The sequence below is a fragment of the Phocoena phocoena genome, chromosome 9 (genome assembly GCF_963924675.1).
Source record: "Phocoena phocoena chromosome 9, mPhoPho1.1, whole genome shotgun sequence".
NCBI classification, from domain to species: domain Eukaryota; kingdom Metazoa; phylum Chordata; class Mammalia; order Artiodactyla; family Phocoenidae; genus Phocoena; species Phocoena phocoena.
This window is the reverse complement of record NC_089227.1, coordinates 72,513,177-72,529,632: the sequence shown is the minus strand read 5'-3', so window position 1 is coordinate 72,529,632 and position 16,456 is coordinate 72,513,177. Positions and strand designations below refer to the sequence as shown.

Here is a 16,456-nt window from a genome sequence, read left to right as displayed (position 1 = left end):
CATTTTGCTGATACAGTAGCCAGAGGAAAATAAACTTACATTCTAATAAGATTTTTTTTTTGATTAATTTATTAGTTATATTTGGTTGCATTGGGTCTTTGTTACTGTGCGGGGCTTTCTCTAGTTGTGGTGAGCGGGGGCTACTCTTCGTTGTTGTTGCGGTGCGTAGGCTTCTCATTGTGGTGACTTGTTGCGGAGTACAGGCTCTAGACCGTGCGGGCTTCAGTAGTTGCAGCATGTGGGCTCAGTAGTTGTGGCTCTCATGCTCTAGAGCGCAGGCTCAGTAGTTGTGGCGCACGGGCTTAGTAGCTCCATGGCATGTGGGATCTTCCCAGACCAGGGCTCGAACCCGTGTCCCCTGCATTGGCAGGCAGGTTCTTAACCACTGTGCCACCAGGGAAGCCCCTCTAATAAGATTTTATAACAAAGTAAGTGTAGGTCAGTTTATCTATTCTTGGTAACTATAACACTGTGAAAGGAAAATATATTCTAAATAATTTAAATTTTATGTTCAGAGCATGTAATAAATCTCTTATTTTGAATATAAGAGCTATACGATTAGTACTAATTAAGAGCAAATGCCTATTCTCGTTAAATAGATGCTGTACAAATACCTTAAAATATCAGTTAGAAGACAGTAACATTATCCTACTGCATGATATCCCATAAGACTTGTTCTGACCATGATGGAGAATGTGCATAGAAGGACTTTAGAATACTTAATGAATCCTACTCCTGTCTTCTTTGGGGCAAGTCACTTTTTGTTTAATGTTCAGAGGCCCAAGTTTACAAATTCTGAGTAAAATTTAACATTGTTCACATTGGAAAACTTAGATTCTAATTCTGCCATAAATTTAAGTGATACACTTCTAGAGATTGTAGATTACCTTTTTATTTTTGAGAAAATAACTAAGCATTATTTGGCAGCTGAGGGTCCCGAAATTGGATACTAGTGGTTTTGTAGTTCACATTCGCAGGAAGGCCACATTCAGCACCCAGAAGAGTTTTCTTTCGTAGTGTCACGATTCCCACCCATATATTCTACTTCATTAATCAAAGAATTCAGTAGTGTTTAGTTCATTTTGAGCCCTGCATAGACTGGATATGCATAAGGGGTTGACCTTGGATTTGTAAGGGTATGAGTGAACCCATTGGTGACCTCTCATGACATTTTTAGGTAAAGCATCTCAAATAGTCATACTCTGTTAAATACTAAAACATGCATTTTCATATGGGTTTCCTTTCCTTTTTGTTCTTAACTATTATTTGCAGGTAAAACTATATAATGTTTTTGATACTTTTTCTTTGAAAAATAAGAAATGGTTTATTTTTAACAGATTTTGATAAATGTAAATAGAAATCTCAAATTTAATCATAGTTTGTTCAGCAAGATTTGCTAGGTGAGAGCCCCTTATTTTTACTTAAACCCTTACATATTGATTGATACTATGACAGTTTTAACAATTCATGTTTTAGCCCACCATCATCTCGTAGGAATTTGATGAAGGATTTTTAAATGACTTTTTCCATTCATAAGCTTATTCCCCTTTGTATAACCTTCACTTATAGTGCATATAGTTTTCAAAAACTTTGGTCCTCTGTTTGTAGAGTGTGAGATATCTATTATTAATGAAATATTGGTGGATTTTTTTTTTCTGAATTGTCTTGAGAGAATAGTGTTCTCTTACTCAGAAGAAAGTCCTTCAGAATGAGGTATTCTAACAAAAAAATCATTATATCCACATATGTTCATAAGATACACTATTAAATTTAGTAGTCCCATCACATGTAAGCTTCAGATATTGTTGCTTTAATGCATTCCCTCACTACTTTGATAAAAGCCTTAAGATGTTGCCACTAGTTCTTTGATGATTTCCTCTGATGTTACAGTACCTTTCTTTTTTTTCTCCAAAAAATCTGTTTTGCATAAACATGAGAAGTCAAGGCAGTTTGAGTTAACTGGTAAAAAGATTCTAGTTTTTGCAACAAAAGTACATATATTTGTAATCACATATTATAGCCCTCTCTCTCAATGTAAGGGAAGTTTATTTTCTATTTCTGGAAAATTTGAGCCTTTAGGTTTAAGAGAAGCCCAAATATGTTATTCAACTTTATAATTTTGAGCTTTATTCAGTTATTTCCATGTTGAATTCATGAGATTTATTAATGGAATTTAGAAGGAGAAGAGGCATATTGACCTAGATATTGACTTATTCATTTTTCCCCATCATCCCTGCCTGACTCCTGAATGAGTCCTGCATTCTGTTGGATTCAGGCATGGATAATTTTCTTTTTAATGTTTAGTTCTAGCTTCCAAATCTTTTTGCGGCAATTTCATTTAATAAAAAGCCATTCTGGATTACTTATTACATCCATAATTAGGTTTAATATTCCTATAAGGATGAAATACTAACAAATTAATAACGAACTTAAGTTTGTCCATTTTAACTACAAAGTTCTGCTTTCAACTAGACTATAGTTAATAATATGGTGTTACATACTTGAAATTTGCTGAGAGTAGAAAAGTGTTCTCAGCATTTAAAAAAAGAGTTAACTAAGTGAGGTGATGGATATGTTAATTATTTTGATCATGGTGATCATTCCACAATATATATGTATATCATACTATTTTTAAAGCCAAGCATGTTCTTCTGTGACTCTATTCTAGAAAAGAATGCCATCCTACCAACTATCAGTGGTACCTGTGGGTTTGCATTCGTCTCGTGCTAAAATGTCATTTTTCACTTTGCTACCTATATTCTGTGACTTGATAGTATAGACATCTAAAATCTAACTATTGCATCTGATACTTTTACCTGTATTTCCTTTTCTTTAAAATGAAGCTTACTAGGCACCACTTTCACTATTGTTTTTCCCATGTCACAGTTGTTTTTCTCTAATAACTGATCTGTAGCTTTATATCAGCTTGCCAGCAGAAGGTGAACAGTTGTAGGTCTATATATGGTGTGAGAGATGCATCTTTTGCCCCTTGTTTCAGGAACTGGCTGATTGTGAAGCTTTGCCATATTATTTTTGTGCGTGTGAGTGTGTGTGTGTGTGTGTGTGTGTGTGTTTTCTTTGTTTCAGACCTGTCGTCCAACACAGGGAGCATAGAACCTCTGAAATCCCTGGGTTTTTCAAAACTCAGCTCTGCCTGCTTTGAGTTGAAACCAGAAAATGAAGTATAGTTTTCTACATGATTAGCAAGATCCATACACATGAGAAAAGAATCACTTCTGAGCACACTATTACTTGTTATAGATTTTCAGATATACCAGCTCTGGTCACTGCCACTTACCAGCTCTCTTTTTCTCTTATTTAACATAGGAAGTTTTCAACGGGTTGAATTTTCCAGTATTCTAACTTTATAATTTCTGAAGTATGTTACCTTTTTAAAAACTTTTAAATCACTGCATTTCATATTCAAGTGAAAGCACCTAGCACAGCTCCTGGCACATGACACACATGCCCCAAGTTACTTGAATCTAGAACTGATATCTGAATAGAGTTGTGCTTATATTTTGTAATACTTGGCCGACCTTCTCTAGCAGTTTAGTTGGATATGTATATATATATATTTTTTTTTTCTACTTTTCCCTCATTAGTTGATAGCAAAATGAAAGGAAGCATTACCATATGGGAAATGCCATAAATACAAATGTTATATTGAAAGATAAGGCAATTCACATAGCTTACACCCAGTGTAATTAGTATGCTTACATGCTAGTCTCGATACACCCAGTTATTTATGTTTCAAGAAATATTTCAGTATATTTGACAGATCCTTCTCATTTCAGTGTCACAACAGGAGATAGATACTCAAGTTATGATATTCAAGTTACATTAACTAAGTATCCTGGGAAATTAAGTCTTAACGTTCCCTTGAGGGAAACCTCTACCTAAAAGAATGTGTTCCATTTTAAATTTCCTAAGCCATGGCAGTGTATTTAATTTATCCTAACATTTGAACTCTGACAAAATGAAAGTGAATAATCCAGTGTTAATTCCTTAATATCTGGCATAAGAATCACAGTTCCTACAAATGCAAGAACCATTCATGGATTCTGGCGAATCTGGGTTAACCCATATCAGATAAGTCCCAAATGGCAAAGGCGGAGATGGGAATGTGATTTAGAAAGTGTAGGATGGTTTTCATTGGCCATGATGTTAGTGGCTCTGTGTCGTGAATATGTGGCTGCACATTTGTGCTTGCCAGGTTTGATGTCATTAACCCCGGAACTCAAAGCTGATCATCACGACACTGTGCAATTTAAGCATCACAATAGATTCCTAATATGGGGAAAAAAATAAATAAAAATGGAGTACTTAAAATGCAATTGTAAAACAAAAATAATATTAAAATATCAGGTCTTTCTATTTGTAATTTCTATTTCATGTGCCCTGTAAAAATTGAAATGAAAAGATATTTCCAAATCTAATTTGTGAATTTAGTTTGGCCTCTCTCTTCTGAGCCCAAATGAGGTGAAAAATCTTATTAATAGAAAATATTAATGCTCTTTCTCTCTCTGTATGTACATGTCTTCCTCAACTGACGATGGGATTATGTCCCAATAAACCCATTGTAGAAAATATTGTAAGTCGAAAATGTATTTAAAACACCTAACTTACCAGACATCATAGCCTAGCCTAGCCTACCTTAAATGTGCTCAGAACACTTATATTAGCCTATAGTTAGGCAAGATCACCTAACTCAAAGCCTATTTTATAATAAAGTTTGAATAGCTCATGTTATTTATTGAATACTGCACTGAAAGTGAAAAACAGAATGGTTGTGAGTGTATCTATTGTTTATCCTTGTGATCATGTGGCTGACGGCTCTGCAGCTCACTGATGCTGCCAGCATGGGGAGAGAGCATCTTACCACATATGACTAGCCTAGGAAAAGATCCAAATTCAAAATTTGATGCATGATTTCTGCTGAATTAGTATTGCTTTTGCACCATTGTAAAGTCGAAAATCATAAGTTGAACCATTGTAAGTTGGGGACTATCTGTATACATTTTTTTTAGAAATTAGGGAATAAAAACAAATCATGTTGGCTAATTAGTAAAACATTATCAATTAAACAAAGACTATTCCTGCCAGTGCCATCATTTTCCTGGCATTTGTTGACACCTTTATTGAAGTCCTATGAGCCCCATTTTCCTTTGTTGTATTCCCACATCATGATGCACCTACTGACCAAAGTAAATTTAAATACCACCAGCATTTCTTGTCACCAAGTGTATGAATTATCCCCAGCAGAACATTTATACCTTGCTTTATTCTACTCTCTTTGTCTAGGTCACACCTAGACTTTGTAGATTATTGCATATTACTTCCTATCTTACTTGAGGAACAAGACAATCTTACTCCCCTCTTCCCCCTTCTATTTCTTCTTATTTTACTTTGTCAGAGTAGTTTTATCGTAGTTAAAAATGTCAACCAAAAATTATAGATTAAAACAAGAGGTATACTTTTCTTTTTTTTTGCGGTATGCTGGCCTCTCACTGTTGTGGCCTCTCCCGTTGCGGAGCACGGGCTCCGGACGCAAAGGCTCAGTGGCCATGGCTCACGGGAGGGCCCAGCCTCTCTGCGGCATGTGGGATCTTCCCGGACCGGGGCACGAACCCGTGTCCCCTGCATCGGCAGGCGGACTCTCAACCACTGCGTCACCAGGGAAGCCCCCAAGAAGTATACTTTGATGATTCTTTGGTGTCCATGGGCAATTTTTAAACCTCTAAAGGAATTTAAAAAACCCTCAAAATGGAAATAGGAAACACTTTCTACACTTATCCTTTCTCTATCTCTGATCTTATTACCTTTCCAGATTGTATTCCTTTAAAAATTATTATACTGTTATAATTATTATAGTTTACTCAGGGAAACTTCATGTTTGCTTATAGCAAACTATGAATTTGTGAAGTGTCTCATATTTTTATACTTCTTTGAAAGATGGCAATTCCCTCCTTGCGGATTCCGGAAAGCATTTTGGCATAGATCTTAAGAACAAAAATAACAATACTGATAAACACATATATACTCATACAGAGAGCTTTTCTTTTATTTTAGTTTTTATCTCCCCAAATCATGGTAATCAAAATTATCATCGTCATCTCTCTGGCAGTCTACTCCCTCCCTTATTCCTGTACCTACTCTCTCTTCCTATTTGTATTTATAATGAGTTTCAGAATAAAGTTCATAACTTATTATTGCATGGACTGAATTTGTTTCTTAGGTGACAATACAGGAGAACTAAACTTTACTAAAGAGCGATTCCCTTGGGAAAAGTTGATAAGTTAAAGGCTATTAGGAGAGTTTTATAGTCATTGATCCTAATGACAAATATCCCAGTTCTCTCAATATATGGAAGGATTATGCAGATTAATTTCCTTTGAAGTAGACATGGTCATTGACAGCTTTGGCCAATGAATGACAAACAGAAGTGACAAGTGTCACTTCCTACAGAAGCTTTAAGAACCTGCATATGGTTCATTGCATCCTGTTTGCCTGCCTCAGTGGTGTTGAAAGCATATATGGAGGTGGAGCCTCCATTATCCTGGGTTCTTGAGTAACTGTGTGGAACACAGCCTCCCTCCCCCCCATCCCCCGCAATCCACACTGGACTTAGTATAAAATAACGTTTTGTTTTTAACACTCTGTATTTTTTTGAAGGTTTTTGTTACCACAGCATATCCTGTCCTCCCCTGTCTAGCAGAGAGCAACTGTACAATTTTGGCAGACTGCAAAAGAATTATAATTTCTCCAATCTCTAGGGAGCTGCAGTGTCAATCATGGGAGATGCCTTCTCATTTGGAACTTCCTAATATTACAAAGGAAGAAGCTTTATACTTTTACTTATTTTACGGATAATAAATACATTGTCTTGTCTGAGTATAGGTTAGATGGTAGCCTCCATGGAATATTTCTGATTTCTGGAATTTTATATATAATTTTCCCTTCCCAATTTTAAATATATCTTCTGTCTTTACCTTAAGGATTTATTACCTTCCAAATGCAAATGCTTTGGGGAAGGAGAATATTTTAAGTCTTATTAGGCATTTATACCTTGGCGAATAAAGTACATAATGAATTAATTAGAGAGTTTCCTAAAAATAGTTTTAGATAGTGGCAAAGTGGGGAGATGATAAGGGATCATGGCACCTGTCTGGCAAAAGGGAAAAAGACATAGAGATTGCATGTTAAAGACAAATTTTGCCTACTTCATAATTTTTAGAAGAGCCGAGTCTTTGTTTAATTCTCTGGTGTATGCCGAGATTAAACATAAACTCTAGAGAATTCTTAAAGCCCTTGGCATCATAGAAGAATTAAATTATATTAATGCCTTAAAGGTTTGTAGAGACTTCGTGCTCTTCAAAACTGATTTGTTAGGGACAGAAAAACTTGCAAAAGTCATTTGATTCTCCATTTCTCACAGAGCGATGTTAAGTCATGCACTTCTACTGACACTGTGGATTGATGAGTTGATGTTTGTGAAGTTCATTGAAGTAGATGAGAGCATTTTAGAACTGAAAAAGTACTACTATTGCAATTGTATATTTATACTGATCTTACACGTGTTCCATAGCTCTCATGCCTAGTACGCTTCTTAAGGACATAATAACTTTGATGGAATAAAACCTAAATGCAGTTTTAAAAGATATATTGAAAGTTTGTAAATACTACACTTGCTAATGTGCTAGTGAAATAGTAGAAATCTAGATAAGTTTCAGTGTTAGTATTTTAGTGGGATGAATTCCTATATGTTTGATGTTCTGTAATTCTTAAATGATATTGGAATTTAAGATCAGATTTGATATTTGGTGTTTATCTTAAAGTGCTATTCAGGCAAAGTGTAGAGTAATCACATACAAACAGGGAACATTCACTTTCTAACTTATGCACTTCTGGTAATGAAATCAGACTTTTGAATAATCGATGTGAATTTTTTGCCAAATGACTTAATGGTAATATTAATCTCTCTGTAAAAGGATAATTTCTATCCCTGAGGGACATATAAACTCCAGTTCTATATACTCACATCTGATTTTGTTTGTTTTCTATGGTAATATTGATTCTGGACTTTTTCTCCGAACTTCTTAGGAGAGTTGTATCTTTTCCTTGAATTTAGCTTTTTAAAAGAGAAGTTAGATTTCTTCAGTGTTTATCAGGTTGGAAGTTTTTTAAAAATTAATGATTATCTTAAACTAGGCTACTTGTTGGTAAGAAAAAAGGCATACTTATGGGCATAATGACCCTCAACATCCAGGTATATATGTACAAAATCAATTGCCATTAAAAGGATTCTTTACCAATAATCTTTTATCTTTGAGACTTCTATGAAAGCAGTCTGAAGTTACAATGAATGCATTGTTTTTCTTTTTTGAAGAGCTGGTATGCAATCTTCTTGTCTGCTTTCTACTTACTTGTAGGAATGTTTTTTGAGTCCATTTCCAAAAGTGCATTAGCTGCCATTTGGCAAACAGAAATTTTTTCTTCTATGGTCTGTTCATATGTTTTTAACTTAAACATTATTTATCATAGACATTATCTATTACTGATTGTTACCTTAGTGCCCCCAAATATGTTTGACTTTAGAAACGAAGCAGCCTCTACTTTTGTGGCATTTCTCATTTCAATATCCCAGTCCTTCACAAAATCAGATGTAAGAAAACAATCCATTTATTCCTTGCATCATTTTTGTTTGCTATTTCATGTATTCATCTACTAAATTACTGTTTCTCCACCTTTAACTAACTTAAACCATAGGTAATTTATCTTCCAAATTCTATTAGATTTTAATCTCCTTGAGGGTAAGGATCACAACAGCTTGTCTTTGTATCCTACTGCCTGATACATGGTAGACATTCAGTAGAAGCTGATTAATTAATAATAGATAAAATATTGGTTTTGATGGAGAAGCTACTGTGAAGAACATAAGGCTTAGTATTTAATATACACTGTCTATTGTGTGACAGGACTAATTATAAGTACTTGGAGCATATGCTGTCCATGTTCTGTCTATACTTCCATATACCACTTACCATCTCAGGCTTGTCTTCCAATTGCCTGCAATGGAAGTTTTGTCAGAAGGCTGCCCTCAGCAGAACAGATTCCACTTTGCCCAGCTGCAGCTTGGGCAGGATATGCTTGGGTGTTAATGTTCCCTTGGAGGCAGCCTGAAACCAGTGGCTGATGGATTTTAGGGGGGGGTCTAAATATCCCAGGTCCTTTGTTCCCTGCCTGGAATAAATATAAGCATTTTACATAATTTCCAGTGTCATGAAACTAAGAATTACCAATACAAAGAAGAAAAAGTTATGGTCCAATCCAGCAATAAGTACATCTTTAGATAAGAAGACAATCAAACCTTTATAATACAGTGTAACGATTACCTACATGTTATATGATTTAAAGCTAAGGAATAAAAGCATTTCCCAAGATTTTTTTTAGTCATTAAAAAGTATTTTTCTTAGAAAGATTTTAATCTGTATGTGGTCAAGTACATTAGACTTTCTTGATATTTTTCTCTACTTTATGAATTACAAAATAGTCACATTTTGGGGGGTGATTTTGAAAATTTTATATTTGCATCTTCAAGATTTTGAAATTGAGTTTTTGATATAGTAGAAGTATGGGTCTCTCTCTACTTCTCTCTTCCTCTCTCCCTCTCTCACAACAAATTGTTAGCTATTTGCCCTTAAAGTATTTATTGAGAAATATATGTTTCCTACTGATGTGAAATACAACCTTCAACATATACTAAATTTCTAAAAATGCATGTTTGCGTTTTCTGTCTACTGTATGCCATCAGTAAGCTGTTTTGATTAGTGTAGTTTTACAGTATGTCCAGTATCTCATTAGTCAAGTCCTTCTTCACTATTTTTCAATTTCAAAATATTTTGGCTATGTTTTTCATTTATTCTTCTTAGTAAATAATAATAGAAACACCAATAGACTGTAACTAGAATTTTGATGGATATTATATTGAATTTACAAATTTATTTGGGATTAAAATATACTGACATTAATACTTATAGTAGAAAGATATGTAAAGTTCCGTTTGTTCACACGCACAAGAGCATTTAATTCTTATCTTTCAAGAAAAACCTACAGACAGGAGGTCAGACACAATCTAGACTTTGAAAAAGGGAGAGTCTTGCATCAGGACATTCTAAGCAGAAGGAAGGAAGGATGTTTATGATGAGGCTTGAAATCCAGACTTAGATTTGGTTGTGAGGACTTTTATATGTTATTCTAGAGTAATGGGAATCAGTTTAGGCAGTAGGAATCTTCTGATGGTTACAAGTAAGGAGAATAAAATTATCAAATCTGTGATTTAGAAAAACAACGCTCTAATCACGTGGTTGTTTCCTCTGACAACCAGCCCTCATCCGGAAACTATTTTGGGGCCAAAGAAGTCACCTCTTCAACATAAGCTCATGTACTAGTTGAAATGGGCTTACATGATTAACAAAAGATGCTCTTCTCACCCCTATTAAGAACCGTGAACCAGGAACCAAGGATGAAGACCAAATATTTATTTCTTATTATATCACAGTATCACACAAAGTAGTATACTATCCTTAAATGTTTTGGTGTACAAACTATTTTTAAAATCAAAACTATATTTTAATACAAATTACAAACATGTTTATTATATAAAATATAGAAGCTATAGGTAAACAAAACTTTTAAAATATCTTAAGTGCTCCTCTAGTCCACCATTAAGATATAAGCGCTGTTGACACATTGTTGCCTTTTGCTTCAGGTGTGTGTGTCCACGTGTGCATTTCCAACTTTTCAAAAACCAAAATGTATGCCCTTATAATAACAGAGCTTCAAAACTTACCTTCTGAATCACACAAATGTGTTTTAAATTATAATTCTATCTGAAGCAGTTTCTAATATGAGTTAAAATCCCATATGTTTCTCTTTCTTAACAATGTTTCTTATTAATCTTGTTTTCTTTATTTCTAAAATTAGCTTAAATCAATCACCTTTGCTTTAAATTAAGTACTTACTCCTTCCCATCACCTTAGGAGATTTAAATGTGTGATAACATCATAAGAAAATGTAAGGTGACTCAAAAATTAGTTATTGATAATGAGAGAACTTTTAAAATTTTTACTTAATAGTTTTGCAGTTCTTCAGAGGAGACACAAAGTGCTGAGACATTTTCACATAAACCTCACTCCTTGACAAACATCAATGTCAATTTAATTGCATGATTTTATATTTATTTATTTATTTATTTATTTATTTATTTATGGCTGTGTTGGGTCTTCATTTCTGTGCGAGGGCTTTCTCCAGTTGCGGCAAGTGGGGGCCACTCTTCATCGCGGTGTGCGGGGCCTCTCACTATCGCGGCCTCTCTTGTTGCGGAGCACAGGCTCCAGACACGCAGGCTTAGTAATTGTGGCTCACGGGCCTAGTTGCTTCGCGGCATATGGGATCTTCACAGACCAGGGCTCGAACCCGTGTCCCCTGCATTGGCAGGCAGATTCTCAACCACTGTGCCACCAGGGAAGCCCAACTGCATGATTTTATAAAACACAGAGAGGAATTTGAATGTAACCTTTGCATGAAGCTTTAGTAATTATGTTATATGTAATGATGTAACTGTTATAAAGTAAATGCAAATTTTCACAGCACAAATTATAGTGTGGGAACAAAGTTGTATCTTTAGGTTTTTACTTTCATGCAGGTAACTAATATATAAAATGAGACCTCTTTAGATGTTTCATTTATAAAGGTAGTGAGTGAGTAACCAGTACTCACGTCCCTTAAAAATACGTCACACTGGGATATGAAAAATAATAATAAAAATTAGAAATCTTGTAAGTTGAAATATATATCTTCCAACTACATAGGAAAATAAAATATTCCTGGACAAGATGAAAATTATCCTGGAATTTGAGAGAAAAATCATATGTAAGGAAAATGTGATTATATGAAATATGGGAAATTTAATGACCTAAAGCAAAAACTCAAAATCTGTTAACACTCTTAACAAAACTGCAATTCTTAAAAACTGAAAATTGGTGCAGGTCAGCTTTTTGAAGAAACGTTAAGTGTGAGACTTGACACATCGCAATAAATGTGGGACCTTAGTCCATTTTGATAACAACCATTTACTGCTTGTGTTTATTCTGGGAAGAAATGTTGATTATGGGGCAATAATGGGATCAACTAGAGCTTTTACTGTGGTCACATTACTGTGGAGTACTTTTGTTGGAGTGCTATTTCTCAAATTGGTAGCATATTTCACATAAAGAAAGGAAGTCCCCGTACATGAAACTGCTGTGTCATTTCTTCTTCCTTAACTGAAATTCCAACCAAGGTTCAGGAAATGCCCTAATGAGCCACTTCTCTTTTCTCTTTCCTCAACTAAGTGGATTCCAACCAGTCCAAACTATTCATTATTCATGATCAGGACGTTTACTTTGGTTGTCTCCTGTGGCATGGTGCTTATGTTATGGGAAGAGGGATTATAATTTGGTGCTGTTTGTAAAGGTGATAACACTGATAGAATCCAGTCATTGCTGGTAGGTAACTAAACTGGCAAGTTAATTTTCTGTACTTTAAACTGTGAAAGACAAGTCTAATCAATACCTATTTTACTTTGATATGTGTGGCTTGCTGATAATTATAGTTTCATCTTGCGTGATCACTGGATATCAGGATATTAGAGTAGTTGAGCTATGATTTGCTCTAATTTGGGTAAAATATATCTAAAACTCAATCTATTAATGTCTTATTTTAATCAAGATATAGAAATCACTGTTTTATTTCATGATAACCAAAGGAATTTCTTCTTCCAGTTTAATATTCCTGGATATTTACTAAATTGGAACATGATTTAACATTTTATTGCATCTTTTATTTTATGAGTAAATGTTAATTTCTACTTTTAGCAATATATATTTTATTGGCTATTAAAGGTAAGAAAATATGCATACTATTCATAGCAGAAATAACACCAGATAGTATTTTAGCATATATTATTTTTCCAGCATTAAAAGTTATTCTGTTTTTTATGGAGATTTGAATCTGAAAAATTTGTGTAGGAGATGTCAAAATCCCAAAGCAATAACTTTTTATTATAATAGTTTTCAATTAGTTTATTAGTAATAGTTTTCAACTGTAATAATTAGCAGAGTTGTAGTAGGGACCGGAAGATTATATATATATTTGTTTATATATATATATGTACATAAAAAATATATTTTATATATATTTGTTTATATGAATTATAATCCCATGCTTTCGGTATCATCTTAAAATGTTTCATTGAGAATACACATTTTGAGAAGAAAATAAACCTGAGGTAATCTTTAATTCATTTTGGGTAGCTTTTTAGTAACTTATTTACTAGAAACTTCATTTAAAGTTAAGAGAATTTAAAATAACTTTCACAGTTCTTCCCTGTTCAGAGACTGTGTCAACAAAGCAAAGTGAAACAGAATATAGAGTTCATTATCAAGATTATTCAGACAATTCTGCTTCACTTCTATTTTAGATGAATCTGAGTGTAGCTTTACACTTTCAAGTAACTTTTGAATTAATACTAAATCTTTTACTTTTTTTGGTGGAAACTACCTTAAATAGGCCAAACTTTGTAATCTCCATTTTGAGAATGAAAACTTTTTTTAGCTATAAAACAAATAGAATAGAGATAATTTTCATGTTGTCTATTTCTTTGGTTTGATTATCATTACTTTTTTAAAAATGTCTATTTCATTACAAAGCAGTAGAATAGTTCAATGTATGAGTAATTTTATTGAACTGGAAGTTGGAGCTGATGTCAAAAATGAAACAAACTGATAAAAGTTCCTTAAAAATCAGCTTAATTTTAATGACTGTGACACAAGTGTTTATTATAAGTTTTAGATAGCCAAAATAATTATGAGGTATTTAAATCTGATGGAAATGTCTAGCATTAGTGACATTTTCAGAAATTGTGGTAATTAACACAGTGAAAATGGAAAATAATTTTGAAAACAGTGGTTTGAATAGTTAGAAAGGAGAAACTGAAAGAAATAAAATATTCTTACATGATAGTTTCAAATAAACTAGTGAAATATGATTCAAAGGAATAATGATGGATACTGATAAAGTAATAAATATACAAGTGGATGTATAATCGTCAATTCTTTATTAATCAATTATAAATAGAAGTCAATTTTATTTTTGTACAAATCATTGTATAAAATGAAATTCACTAGACATACCAGATTCTTCATGGAGGAAAATTTAATTAACTCTTTATAGTAAAAAATATTGGATTAAGCAATGGAGTGATAGCAGATCCAGAGAAGCAATGTTTACAAATAGCAGATTGCAAATTTTATACTATTTGGCAAAAAAACCCAAAACAAATGTATAGTGCAAAATATAGTTCTTGCTCAGGTTTTACTGATTATATTTACTAAGATTAGGAAGAAGAGTCAGTGAGGCATAGAGCAGAAGATGTATGAGGAAAACAGTAAGAATCACAAGTGTTTTCAAAAACATAACCTGTGAGGGGAGAGCTTAACAGTAGTCTTATAGAAAAATGAGTATCAATAAATGAACATACAAAAATATCCCTTATCTTCTAGAGTTGTGAATTACCAGCCTGTTCAGGAATCTGTAGGTCAGGGTATAGGTGTTTGGAGATACACCAAAATTGGTCAGACATTATTTTGCTTGTGAGAACTTAGTTGATGATAATTTTGTGATTCCATTAAATTGTAGCTATTGGAGCATGGATGTCTTGGCCAATTACTCATCAGCCAAAAAGAATGATATGGGAATGTATTACAGGTAGTTTATGTTAAACATTAGGAAAATTGGGGGGATCTGTATTGAAAAGTGAGATAGTAAGATAGGTTGTGGAATTTCCTTAGGTGACAATTTTAAGAACAGATTGGTTAAGGACAGAAAACCCTAGGTTCTAATGTTGTAATTGTTCTCAGAATACAGCAGGAGGTTGAGCCTGTTGATCTTAAAGCCCATTAGGTTGCTGTTTTTCTTTTTATCACTTCACATTTGAAAGAACATGTGAAATTCAAAAATAGAACTAAAAACGGCAATTGAAAGGAATGAGTCTAGGAAAGAGATTGAGGTTTAATACGAATTTCCATCTCCCCTTACGTTTATTCCCAAGAGTTACCGTGGAAGAGTGTTTCCAAATCATTTCTTGCCTTTCCTGAAACACTCCTCCTCAGCCTGTGTACTGGAACAGATTGTGATTCACTTTCTAGCTTCTTCCACTGAGCCAGAGAATCCTTCTATCCCTCCCTTTGTTCCTTTCTTTATTCCTTGTTTTGTGAACATGTTTCCAATACAAAAGTTCTATGCACATGAACAATTAAGTTCTGAAAGATATTTAGCTTCCTTGTGTGGATTTCCATCCAGAAAAGCATTTGAGCCAGGGTTATGTGTTCAGTCAGACATTTCACTGTATCCCTTTTTTTCTCCATTGGTGAAAACTCATTCTATCAGACATCTTTCCACACTCCCCAAAAATCTAGACCAGTACCTGTTTGCCTTGAAAATCTCTCTATAGACAGGTAATGCTGTCAGCTAGTGTCTGCAGGGAATTCCTCAGCAGCTAGGATGTTTACATTCTCGGCTCCCTTTGATCCTGTGCAAATTCAAATAGATTTGAACCTACTGAACTATTGAGGTCTGTAACAGAAGTTTTGTCAGTAGCATTTTTACCATCAGACTCTAAGGTTTGGTAAACTTTTAGGCTTCTCTTTAATTAGTCTTAGGCTAAGAGGCATCTCTCAAATGTTTCTCTCCATTTAATCAATCACTTTTCCTCTTCTATAGCTTATGATTGTCCTACACATATGTAAGGCACTTTTCACATGATGGATGATTTTCTCTTTCCATCAGAGCAGAGATGTGAAAAGCATGACACATTCAGGGGTCTTTGATTATAGCTTGGAATCATTGTGGGGAATAACATAAAGAAGAGCTGGAGAGTTAAGGTGGGGGCAGACCATAAGAACTATGCTTTTAAGGGTTGTACAGTTTTAACAAGAGTAGCTTGTTCTGATTGTGTTTTAGCAGGATATCTCTGGCCATTTGGAACACAGATTGGTGGGATGAAAGACCAGAGTCATAAGTTTTAGATTTTGTTTATAGAGTGCTCCTGTATCTGCTTTAAGACAGCAAAGACAATTATGTGTCTCTGGATAATACTTTGCAAAGTGGTTGTACCTCTGGCAACAACAGAAGGCAAGTTCTTTACTAAAAATATTGTAGAACCTACTTCATAAGAAAATCAAAGGTGGTGGACTGTGTCATTTTCCACTGTAAAAATAACCACTTAAACTGAACATGGATTAGCTCCCAAACCAGTGGGCCAAGGAAATATTTGCAAGTGATTCAGTGATTTCTTTGTGGTTGCTTTGTTTAGTGCTGATAGAACACACTGTAAAATAGGAAGTCAGAAGTTAAG

General features: G+C 34.1%; 1 protein-coding gene across 1 annotated transcript in view; it reads left to right on the top strand.

Moving 5' to 3' along the window:
* The first annotated feature begins 12,422 nt into the window (after window positions 1–12,422).
* Window positions 12,423–16,456, top strand: part of TFEC (transcription factor EC) — a 73,838-nt gene continuing 69,804 nt past the window's right edge. Inside the window, exon 1 of the mRNA XM_065883876.1 lies at window positions 12,423–12,548. The gene's annotated coding sequence lies outside the window, so the exon portion shown is untranslated. The remainder of the gene's footprint in view (window positions 12,549–16,456) is intronic.